Raw genomic sequence first — 12846 nt, forward strand, 5'->3', positions numbered from 1 at the left:
CTGTCACTGAGGCTTGAGTGAAACTTTGGATACTACAATATAATTCTTTCAAAGGAGACTGCAGGAGCTGAGTGCCTAAATTCCACTGGAGTTTAAAGAGAAGAATGATTGAAGCTTAAGATTTCATGAGTCTCATATTTCTGCCTCAAAGAAATTCTGTATAAATTCTCATAAATCACTCAGGTTACTCTTATACATTAGAATAACTGCGTGTCCTAAAGCTGAATAAACGTGAGTTTAAATACATTAACAATGTTGAAATATTTAATTATCATTGTATGAGTAAACTGAAAACAGGAATAACATTTTTTTTATCTGAATATTGTTAGATAACTCTTAAAAAACAAATAGAAGTAAGATTCATTTCATACAAATGTAGCCACCAAGAATTTGGACACCTAAACTGAGCAGTTTGACTTGGCTCACTCAGTGCTGAGTGGAGAGAGACAGACGTCTCCAGGGAGTGATTCATCCTGTCTGCCTTATGTCCTATTCTTAGGATTAGTGTCTACATCTCCATATTAACTACAGAAAATGTGTATCAGAGATAAGAAAACTTTTAGAATGTTAAAATTAGTTAAGCTCACTATGCCCACTCCCATAATCTCTTGCTCCAAGAATTTCTGAGGACTAGAAGGAAAAGAAATAGTTCCACTCCATAATTTTTATCACTCTTCAAAAAGTGAACTCTGATGTGCTAGATAAACAGGGAAAATTAGCACTTTCACTTGTTTATTTTGTACCAGTGTGACTGATAAAGAAGAAGCATCTTCCAAAAGAAGAAAATGCATTTTTCTCGAAGCCATAATAAAAAATACAGGACTATCACACGGTATCTGGGAAAATCACACAGAGCATAGCTGTGGAACAATGACTATTTAATCCACATTTAATTTGTGTCACCATTGTATATTGATTATCCATTATCCTCATGCAAATGGCATGACTTATCCATTGAAACAGCTGTGCATTGTTTTTAATTTTAAGTGAATTCTTTTAGTGCTCCATGAAAGGTGTCAGATTAGCAGCCCCAGGGACTGAAGGCCTCTGTTTATCCACAGAGCATATTCGAGTGATAATGATGGATCCACTCAAGCAGCTGCCTCAGACATTACTTATCTTGGGGGTTTGTTCCAGTGCTTATAGGGCCAAAACATCCCCTGTGCAGATGAATAACAAGTAGACTCTGGGCCCATAGACAGAGAATGAGTCTGTTTAAATCCCAGTCTTCTGTAATAGCAAGTTCCTGTGAACTTAGGGAAACTGGGGACACAGAGGTGTAATGTAGCTGCCTTAGAAAGAGTATAAGGCACACCCATGTTTTAAATATTCCTTGCAGTTCTTACAGATTCTAAAAAGGTGATATATCAGACTCAGGAAAACAAATGTAGGAAAATGCAACAAATAATGATCCATGTTTGTGGATGGGTATTGTACAGAAAAGGACTCAATAGTCAAAGACTGAAGATTGAGAAAATGTTGATTGTGTCAGGTACCTCACAGAGGTCTGTAAAGTCATGTACAGGATGAAAAAAAGAAAGAAATCTCTCTATCCTTAGTCCTTAAAATCCAGAAATCAGGGTGTATCCAAGAGTTTCTTGGACAAAGCAATCTGAAAAAAATGAATGAAATTTTCATGCAACACACAATTAAATGGAGTTTCTCATCACCGCAGGATGTTTCTGAGGCTTCAAGAGGATTTAAAAAGGCAGTAGAAAAGTCCAGAGGAAACTGGGCCATGGAAAGTTATTCAGTACTGTGGAATGGATGGTAGTTTCCCCTAAGTGCATCAAGAGCTACCAGGGCTTGGGAGGATGTACCTGTAAGAAATCACTCTGTAGTAGTTTCATCCATCTTATTATTTCACTAAATGTCTTCTACTCCTCTCTTCAGGAGAGAGGATATTCTTTTGGAGGATTCTGCTGTAAGGAACCTTTGATCTCAGAAATCACTGCCTCATTTGTGGTGAAATCACTTTTTTATCCTGGTACGAAATTATAGATTTTATTTCCATGTCCTGACTCTTCTAGATTTTCCCTCTTCATATAAATGAATTTAATCATTGGAATAAAATGACTTCACGGTCATTACAGTCCATTAAAAAGATACTGAAAAGGAGATGCAAAGAGACAAAACTCTATTTTGTGCATCAGCACTATTTTGAGAATGAAAAAGTAAGATGTAGGAAGAAATTATTCTGGGAGGTTGCTTACTCCTCTGCTCTATAGTCATGTGTCAGTGTATGTTCACCTCCCATTCTGTTTTTGCTAGGATTCACAGCTTTTGGTGGGGTTGGTGAGATAAGTCACCTTCAGATTTCTGTAATTACCTTTGGAAAAACATTTCTGATTGCAGCATAAGTTATATTATCAATGCATTGAGAATGCAGGTTTGAAAGGAAGTGTGGATCAGGAATTTGACTCCAAAGTAGGTGCTGAGAAGAACACTCTGGTGATATTTGGAGAAAGCAGGTACAGACATACTGTGTTTAGTATGACAGTTTTCCTGTTCACTATTTTAAAGAAATCAGTGTCTATATGTAACTATGTATTTGGTTTGGGGGGGGGGGGGAATAGAAATAAGAAACAGATGTAATAAGGAAAGCATATGAGGGACTTTTGCATCATCAACCCACTTATGTTTAATCTCAAGTCCTTTCCAAACTAAGGGCTTGCCTAAGGAGATAATAGGTTCTCCTTTTCAGGCAATGAGAACAACAAGAGAGGGAATAGACTGTCTCCATAACTCTGCACATAATCAGCAGCATTCCTGACATGTTTCCAGGACATCAGAAGCAGCAGAATTCCAGGCGGGCTGCCTGAAGAGACCCTTGATATTTTCTCCTGTTTTGTACCCTGTATACATCAATACCTTTTTGATTACAAATTATGTTTTCCAACCCCACAAAATCCTCATCTTAATTATTGACTTTCTGTCCTTATTAAGTGGCTTTCTTGAGTGGTTAAAAAAAGAAAAAAAGGAGGATTAAAGGACATTAATATAGGCTAATCATGCATTCTGCTGTGTTTGGGTCACATTTAAAGATATGAACAGTATAGAAGGCATAATATATTATACTGTAGAATTCTAGAATACATACATGTAATACATCATCCCACTATAGAGCAATATTTCCTGTTCATGTCAGGAACTATCTTTTATGTTGCAAAACAGAACAGGGAACTTTAACTGCAAGCAAAGCAGGTAGGTGAGAAAAGCAGCAGATTGATAAAGGCAACAAGCTCATGGCCTTGAACAAGACAAACAGAGACAGAGAAAAAGAATATTCTTTTACTGACTTAGTGACCTATGCCAAGGAGTTAGCTCTGGTCCCTGGCCAACTGAGGTGGACTAACTCATGTTTTCACTGTCTCTGGACACTGGTCTATAAAGTAAATTGTCCCCACTTTTTGTTTGTGCAGGTTTTGGTTTTGTTGGTTTTTAGAGGTTTGTTTTGTTGTTTGTTATTTTTTTTTACTAGACAGCAGAGCTAGGTGCCTCACTGTTCACTGAACTCTTGAAAAAAAAGTAGTGCATGCATGGGGCAGGAGCCCTGGAGAAGAATATGGATCAAAGTGTAGTTGTCTGTTTGAGATCCACTTGAACTCTGTGGTCAGCAGTAGAGCTTCTTCAACGCATGTCCTGATAAAGGTACGCATGATGTCTTGTCTGAATGAGCTACCTAACCCTAGGACACTGCTTTCTGCAAATACATATATCCTATTGCTGGAGGACAGATAATGGAGACAGCATCATCTCTGTATGTTGAGGTTACCAGATCTGCCCTTCATTTGCCCTCCTTTTCATCAAAAGCACTGTACTGTTGTGTGTTAGCAGGAACAGGGGCTAAAGTGGAGGTAGAGTGGGACTGGAAATTAAAATAGCACCTCTAAGGAAAGATGCGACTCTACGTGGAAAGTTCACTCAGCCCCGGAGACTCACCTACCTGAGAGAGACTGTCCTTGGGGAAGGGAAAAAAAAAATCCCATGGGAGATGTGAGCTCCCTCCATCCCATCCTCTCACCTACACTCTGTGTTCAGGAGGCAGGAAATGAAGGACATAATTCTCCTTCCTCTGCCTTCCTGCACTGCAGTTCTTCCTCATGCTGCCTCCAGAAACCCTTTCTTCTTTCGCACAGAGACCTCAGGCTGCTCTGTCCCAATTCATCATGGTTCACACTGTTGGAACTGTTTACACACTTTTTTTTCTGCTAGCATAGACCAGACAGGGGCATTTGACCCACTCTGCTTTAGTCAACTAATGGTAAGAATTAAGTATCTACTAAGGTTGTGTCTGAAGGACACATTACTCTGTCTAGCCATTACTTGTGCTCTTTCAAATAAATTACAGCTATTGTTAAGCAAGGAAGTAAAAGCAAGGGAATAGTGTCTTAGCATTTGTCTCTTTATGTACTTATGATTTCTGGGCACAGAAAAAGCAGAAGTTTGTCAGGACACTTCTTGACAAGACCCCTTACCTAAGATGTAGGTAACTAGGTAATTTAGATAACTAAATGTCGTCTTTCCCAGCAGATTTTAAAAAATCATCCCTCTCAACCCACATTTTAATCTGCAATTAAAATAAAAAAAAAAAAAAGAAAGAAAAAAGAAAAAAAAGGAAAAAAAGAAAAATCACAACAGCAAACCCAACCAGAAAAACTCAAATGCTCTCCGAAAATTAATGAACCATTGCAAATGACCTTGTTTGCCTTTAAAATATGCTAAGGTATTTTTGAGATTGTTGGTTATAACCCTTTTTCTGTTGAATGGATAGTCAGATAAGACATTCTTGACTGAAGCATACTGTGAATCTGGGAAGGTCACCTTACACGTACTTGCCATTGCTGTTATAGATTCATAGATTTTAAGTCCAAAAGGGACCTTGTGTAACTCCTCCTGCATAACACAGGTCAGATAACTTTGCTTGATAATTCTGCATCAAATCAAATTTAAAGCATACCAAGGAATGCAGATATTACTTTAGTTTGCACTCTGTAATCTCCCTCAACACTACACACATACGTGTGTGTCACTCTCCCTTTCGCAAGACTTCCTTAGATCATACAGGTTTCAGAATAACTGCCTATTATAACTCTGAGCAAAAAAGTGGTAAAGAGAAAAAATATGATAGCTAACAGCAGCTGGTCTGAGAGTAAAACAGAGGAACAGAGGCTGTAGGTCACAGAATAGATGTGACAGAGAACAGAAAGTAATGAGCAAGCTCCTGTATTTCCAAGACCTCCATTCAAATTAACGCTTACTATACCAGCAGGTCATAGATGAAAATGAGTTGGGTGGTTCCCCCTCGTCCTGGACTACAGTGAGCATTTGTCAATATCACCAGGTATTCCCGAATATCAGGACACATTTAGTCCATCAAGTCCTTTAGGTGCACTTGAGTAGCAGGAAAGCTTTTGGAGTCAGAAATTATATAAGCAACAAGTTCATGCTGTGGGATAGATCAATTTTTGGTGAGGCTGTCCCAGCTTTTCTATGTTGGATTAACAGAGTTGCCCCAGAGTCTGTATTTTGTTGTTGTTAATCTAAGCATCAATGAATTTTTGGCAGAAAACTTCCTCACTTTTTCACATTTTTCACAATGATCTGGTGAAAGCTGACACCCTATATATATTTATTAATTTATTTATTTATTTTACTAAATAGGACAAATAAAACCCGACGCCGTTCTCATTTAATTTGCTAAGAATTGCACCACAGACACATGTACATGCAATACAGAAATTTCAGGAGGGAGAGAGGGATTCTATTTTCCTCATCCCTTTACTCCTCTAAGATCTCAAAGATGAACTTTTTGTGTGGCTAATGAGCTTGTCAAAACAGAATATCTAAGTACAGAGCCTTACTACTGCCTGACTGCTGCACTGCTATGCCCTGAGGTTAAACATTTTTCTCTATTGGCCCCAGGGCATTTTTCGGCCCCTAATTTTTAACTAGAAATGGTATGAAATTCTCTTTTTCCCTAACAAATAACTAACTCAAAATCACATAAGAAATTAACTAACCATAGTCACTGAAGTGCCTTTCTGATCAAGTCTCTTTTGAATATTCTAACCCAGGTTATTTACTGAAGCATGCTAAGGAAAAGACTTATTCGGTCCCTTGGAAATTGTCCATGGTTCATTTTTATGCAAAGAAGACCTCATCTTCTTTAAATAAGAAAAATTAATTACTAATGAGCATTAAAAAAAGTGAGAAAAATCATTCAGCTTTAGTAACACATCACTGCATCAACTTTGTCTGAGAATTACAAGTAATTTTCATCAAAGCTTATGCCAACTTTTGATGCTCTTTCTTGATGGTGGGATAGAGCTGTGGTGTTACTGAAGAATAATAATAACAATAGTAATAATTTGTATTGTACCACCTTTTGTTGATGCCTTTAGAAACATTATCTAAGACTTACAATATTCCAGAAGTTAAGTAATCATTGTGGTTTATATATTTTTCTTTAGAACTGAAACTGGTTTATTGCTTTGCAAAAGCACAAGTTTCTCAATCCCTTTTTCAGTTTCAACACCAGAGGTTCTGCCATTTCTATTAGGAAACTACTGTAAAGAGAAAATTATTTACACTGACTATTGTATGTAGCTAATTTAAAGATAGGTCTATACCTGATAATTTTAAGTACCTTTGAAGGAAAATTGAAGATAATTTAGCCATCATAACTCTTTCTCTCATTTCTCCAGGTAAGTCTGGTGAATACTGTCCTCTCTGCTCACACCAGTAAATTAGAAGATTTGCCTGGACACTAGAAAAGCATCATCTGTACTTCTCAAGAGTTGGACTCATCCACGTAGGACATTGCCTGAGGTCTACTGTCATTCTTTCATGAATCTCTGCCTAAATATATTTTAATACAACAACTGCAATGTCAGAGATCAGTGTTGGAGATCATTTAATTTACTGGTGTGGATGGACCTGTGGAGTCCTAGCTTATATTGTATGAATATAATGCTAAATTCACTAAAAATTGGCAACCTCACGCATAGAAAATATGGCCTTAAAAACAGAGAATTTAAATAAAATTTGGAGTAGATGTGATCTAAAACCTCTTTGGTGGTGAGGAACTTGGACTGTGTCAGCTGAAGCTGACTCCTATATATTTTCTTCTTTATCATCTCTGACAGCAGTAACAGAGGAAGTGTTTTAGCATTGTGCTGGTTCTTGAGGATGAGATCCTAAAACATGCAGCTGGAGATGAGATCAAAGATTGATGGAGTCCTGGTGGCAGCAGGAGAGACTGTGAACAGCTGGGATCACGCTGCAAGGCATAGGAATATGTGCATTTTATGGAGCAGTCTTAGCTCCCCGGAGAATCTGTTCATAAAGATTTTGGAAGTGAATGGAGTCATTGCGCTGTACTTCATGACTTCCCTTTGGATAGGCTTGGACCTTGTGGGAAATTACTCTGTTCTTGCTGCCTGACTTTGTCTATTAAGTCTGTGAAAGGACCAGTCTAATAAAGCTAATATGGGTCACCTGAGTAGTCTCTCATTTGATTAATATGTAACTTAAAAGAGGGTGACTTTCATCAGTATTATCTGGCCTACTGGACCAGATAATAATGATGGAAGTAACCCACATTTTCAGATCTGAATGGAAATAAAATTAGTGTTACACAAGGATTCCATTCTGAATGAGAGTTAGCTGGTTATTCTTAGATTTTGGCAGGTTCCACGTGGACTATCAGACTTTGAGTTGACTTTAGTCAGCTCCCTGGCTTTTAAAGCTGTGCTCAGATAATACTGACTGACACAGCCTTACTCAATGTTTCAAAAATGAGTTGTTTCTGCTTTACATTCTCCTTCTATCATCCCATTCCTTTCGTTCTCCTTGTATCATCTGTAGTGCTTACCTAACTATCTATTCAATAACCAAGTTCAGAATACTAATTCTACAGAAAATCACCCAGCTATCAACAGCAATTCCAACATGAGAAATTGAACCAACGGATCAAAAACAGTACATCCAGAGAAACACTGTGTGGAAGGAGAAGGAAGTGCAACATGATCCCCTTTGGAGGTGTTAAATCTTTCATTCAATAGCACCTGAATGGCCTGAATAACTCACAGTTTACAACTGGCCCAGAATTTCCAGCTTGAGTGTGTTAGGAGACAAAATCATTTTGCAGCTGTTCTTGCCTGTGCTTAGGACTTCTGTGTGAAGACACATCTTCAGTGTTCTGACCTCCACGTACTTGCTCGGGTTCTATCTCCTCCTGCTGTGGCTGCCCCATATGCTAACCTTTTATTATGAGCTTCTCTGATCCCTAAATTCCATTTTATCATATTCATGTCCACTTCCTTGGATCAGCGCATCTTCATTCTTGAATCCATATCTAACAGGACATTCATGAGGAAAAATGAAGTCACAGGAGACTAGTTCATATTTATTGTCTTCTGAGAAAGAGACTCATGGTGTCCATAACAGCAGTTTAAAATAAAATGTTACTATCAGACTAGTCAGTGCTGCAATTCAGATTTCTCCATAACTTTCAGAGGTCTGTTTTGGCCAAAATCATGTATTTCTGATAAGAACTTGAGAACGAAATTGCCATCTCAATAGAGGTGGCAAAGGAATACATTAATCTACTAACAGAGTAAAAAAAAAGTGTCAGTGTGCCCTCAGGACTGGTAGAAATGTGCAAAGGTGCAATAACCAGTGGACTTTATTTATTCTTTAGAAGGCATCTAGATAGACAGTTTTGTGGGGTGGGATTTCTTCAGTTTAAATGATTATCATTTCCTGCACTTGAGCCAAGTAACTGATTAGATATACTACCTCATCCATCCTGTTGTAATCGTGATCTTTTATGTTATTCCCACTCATTAGTAAAGAATTTAATCACTCTTTGCTCCCCTCTGATAAATCTATGCAAAGCAGAATGAAAAAAAATGTGAAAATATAAAAGAAAAAAAAATAGGAAGACTTTTTTTTTTCCCCCCACAACTCAAAACCTTCTAGTCAAGAAAAGCAAAAAGGAAAGCATTTGTATTTTGGTGGGTCAAAATCTGAAAGCAATTGAAAAAAAAAGTGATGTTGAGTGTTGGCAGAACAAAGTGATAGAAAAAGTGAAAGAGGGGTTGGAAAGAATAGTCTCAGCAACAGGAAAATTTTAGAACACCTGTTTAAAAATTCTACTTGAATTATGAGCTCTGAGTGTCCCGGTTCCTTCACTAAAGTTATTGCAGTCAGGAATACTATGCTTTAAAATTAAATATTGGTAAATCTAATTGTGTCCTGTGAAGTGGAACCTAGAATTACTGTATCTTAAAGCCGTGAAGCAGAGTAGGAGGAAAGGGAAGAATTGGATCTGTAACCTAAAAACAAAGCTCTTTTGAGACTCTGAAGGGGCCTTTAAGATATGTCTTCTCTCAACAACCTTCTCTGTCTTGTGGCTGGTGAGGACAGTCAGAATTATGGTTCATTCCGTGTATAGCACTTTTTTCTCCTAAGTGATCCCTACACATATGGAAGACATTTCGATCACACACATGCACACACACTCTTCAACAACCCATCTTCTAAATCCTCGTCTTCTGGGCATGTTTCTAAGAGTGCATCACCAGACCCCTGTGCTTCAGTCCATGCCTCAGACACCTGAAGTGAGGAGGGGATGCTGAGACTTCGTGTTAGAGAAGCAAAGGTTTACACACCTGAATTATAGGATAAATACAAATCAGGTTTTTCCTTTGCTTTGGTTTGTTGTTTTTTTTCCTCAGACTAGCCTCGCTAACTAATTTTGGCTTGGTTTGGTGTCTGTTCAGAATCCTCCATGTCCATTTTGTCCTATTAGCTCTATACAGTATTCAGATGGTAGTATGTTCATGGTGGATTCCACAATATTTCATTATCGTATTGCTAAGTGTCATGACATCCATTTTGGGAGAACATCTGTATTTCACCTGTAACTTGCTCTCTATTGGTATTTAGGACCCAAGGAGCTTTTTAAAATTTGGCTTTGAATCTACAAAAGAATGTGGATATTTACTTTCTCAGTGTGGCAATATTTGCCTTTCAGACCCCTTGCCACCAAATGGAATGTGCAGTTCCAGCCTAGAGCCTGGGCTTTGTAAAATTATGAAGGAGGAACAAGGTACCAAGGCAGTACATAGAGAAATCATCAAAGACAATTTTATGTGCTGAGATCCACCCAAAACCAGGAGAAAGGGCAAAAGGGAGAATTATTTAGTTTTACTTTGGATTTTTTCCAAGCAACTTCTCCAGAGTCAAGGGAATCCTTACCCTCCACTGCCCATCCTGCCAAGAAAGAAAAAAAAAAAGGCTGCTTCCAACAGAAAAGAGGAAATAACATATTTACATGAGATTACAAAGTGTTTCTGAAGTTCATAGTAAATTTGAGGCTGTGGACGGGGGAGCCCAGGGGAAAACCTGTTACTTTATGCCCTTCCTGAAGCATAAAATTCAGCAAAAATTCAATACTGCTGTCAAATGCCAAATAGGCAGGTTGATATGTTAAACAGAAAGTAGTGACACTTCTAAAGAAATAGGCCAAAGCTTACAGCCAGGCTGAGATATAAACTCTAATGATTTCACACCTTCATTCTTAGCCCACATGTTTTCTGACCAAGAAATGGAAAGTGCAGAATTTACAGCCCTCTCTGACAGGATATTCAAGGGTACAATTTGATACTGCGGTTCTTTCACTCTGTTACAATGCTTTTTATGTTCATTTCATTCTTATTAGAGATGAATGAAAAGCTAAAACACTCACTGACACTACATCAAATATGTGAATGGGCAAGACAATTGAGTTTCCTGAATTTTGAAATGAGATAAATACATGACAAGTTCTACTTGTTCTTCTGCTAAACCAGATACTAAATACGTCCCAGTTTTTACAACATTCTTAAATTAATCTTTTCTGGCCCAAATCTGGAACTCACAAAACATCCATGACCTTGTCAGATTTCTTTTTGTTCAGGAAGAATTCAGTAGTTCTGAAAAGTTTGCTGTCTGCCGAATTAATTGAGTACTTGAAGTACAACAAAATCTGAAAGATTAAGGCAAGAATGCTCCTTATCCTTTTTTGTTAATGCCAGGCCTATATTTTATTTATGTGGTTATATCTACCAGAATAGTGCTTCTTCTTACTGAGTTCATACAGCAACTAGCATAGTGCTGTGGATTTAAATAGAAATTAACAACTATTTCAAAGTCCTGTACCATAAAATGAGATCTTCCTGTGTTCTTTTAAAAGACCTTCCCAATGTACTACTGAGCCTTGATATATACAAATAATATCAAAAAAAAGGTCCATCCCTGTCTCAAAACCTCAAGATGAGGAAGCAATCATCTGCATGAAACCAGTTTAAAAGTAGGCATGGCTTGAAAACACAGAATTGTGTTCTGGGGTATTACTCCTTAGTTTATCAGCTGTTGTTTGCAATAAAATTGAAAGTATATGACCCTTCTCCTGTGTGCCATGTAGGAGGCTAATTTTTTCAAATGTGTAAAATGCTGCACTAGTCCCTTTCTTGAAATGATGCTGCAGACTGGATTGTATCATCGCAAACGTTTGCTACACTAATAGGCCTCATAATACACTGGGAGTAGAGTGCATTGATGCAGATTAACAATATAAAAAGTTAAGCTATGTTTTATATTAGCATTATTCTTAACACTAATGTAATGCAGAACCACTAAGGCAGCATTGTTAGAGTGTTAGTACTGTAGATTGCAATGACAAAAGGAATTAGATGGGTTTCCTATGTTAAATCAATCATTAAGTGGTGGTATAATTATTTGCTGTTAGTAAAGCTCTTTTTTCCCCTATTGTAAAATTGACAGTGTACGAAAGTAATTGCACTGTTTTCATTGCAGCAGGGCTCCTTTAGATTAGAGTTTGGGAGGAAAGATGTGGCACTCCTAATCCTTTTGACATTTCAGGAGGAATGCATGAGTAATATTGCATAGCCGTGTAATTAATCAGTCTGGGTATTTGTGGTCTACAAAGCATGTATTTCTACTTGCATTAAGATGGGAAGGGTGAATGGTGGGTGGGAGAGTTTCTACATTCAGCCTTTCCACTGTTTTAATTACAGTGGGACATTGTCTTCAATAATTTCCTTTGTCAACTTTATGTGTGCCTTGCATGTTAAGATCATGGTTAGAATATTCTCAATTGAAATATTTCGAATTGGGATTGAGGAGCTTGCTTGTTAGTAAACCTGGGTTTTATCCTGAGTATACCAGCCATCTCTAAGTGTTTATGGAAACTAGATTTGGGGGTTCTGCCTAGGATGCATGAATTTTCTCTGCTTTGTGGTGGCTATATTCAGTAACAACAGAAAACTGACAGTAGAGAAATACTGTGGTTTCTTTGAAGAATTAAGGGTGTTAGCTGGATGTTTTGTTTCTTTCTTTTGAATTAAGATAAAACTAGTTTCTGTAAGGTTACACAAGGACATGAACATGTCCCTCTCTTCCTCCCTCCCTCCTTTCCTTCCTTCCTCCCCCATCTCATCCCTCTCTCTATGCTCCATCCCATCATCCTCTCTTCCCTTCTTACCCCTTTTTTTTCCTCTATCTTTTCTTTCTTTTCCTCTTCTCTTTCATCTCATTTTAAAATGAAAGTAAAATCCAAACTTTATTTTATCTCACAAATTAATGCTTATATTTGCTATACAGAGCAGAAACTGGATCTATTTAAATCACATTTTAGAATAATACTAACTCTTCCTGTAATGGTAGCAGCAAATAGCACATATTTGTTTGTATGATGGGGCACACAACAGTTTTCTAGGACAATGATAGGACAGAAGAGAAAGTTGGGAATGAATAAAAACTTGTGTTCATTATAGC

This window comes from Pipra filicauda, unplaced genomic scaffold (assembly GCF_003945595.2).
Source record: "Pipra filicauda isolate LSUMZ 115617 unplaced genomic scaffold, ASM394559v2 scaffold158_size1702193_pilon, whole genome shotgun sequence".
Classification (NCBI taxonomy): Eukaryota; Metazoa; Chordata; class Aves; order Passeriformes; family Pipridae; genus Pipra; species Pipra filicauda.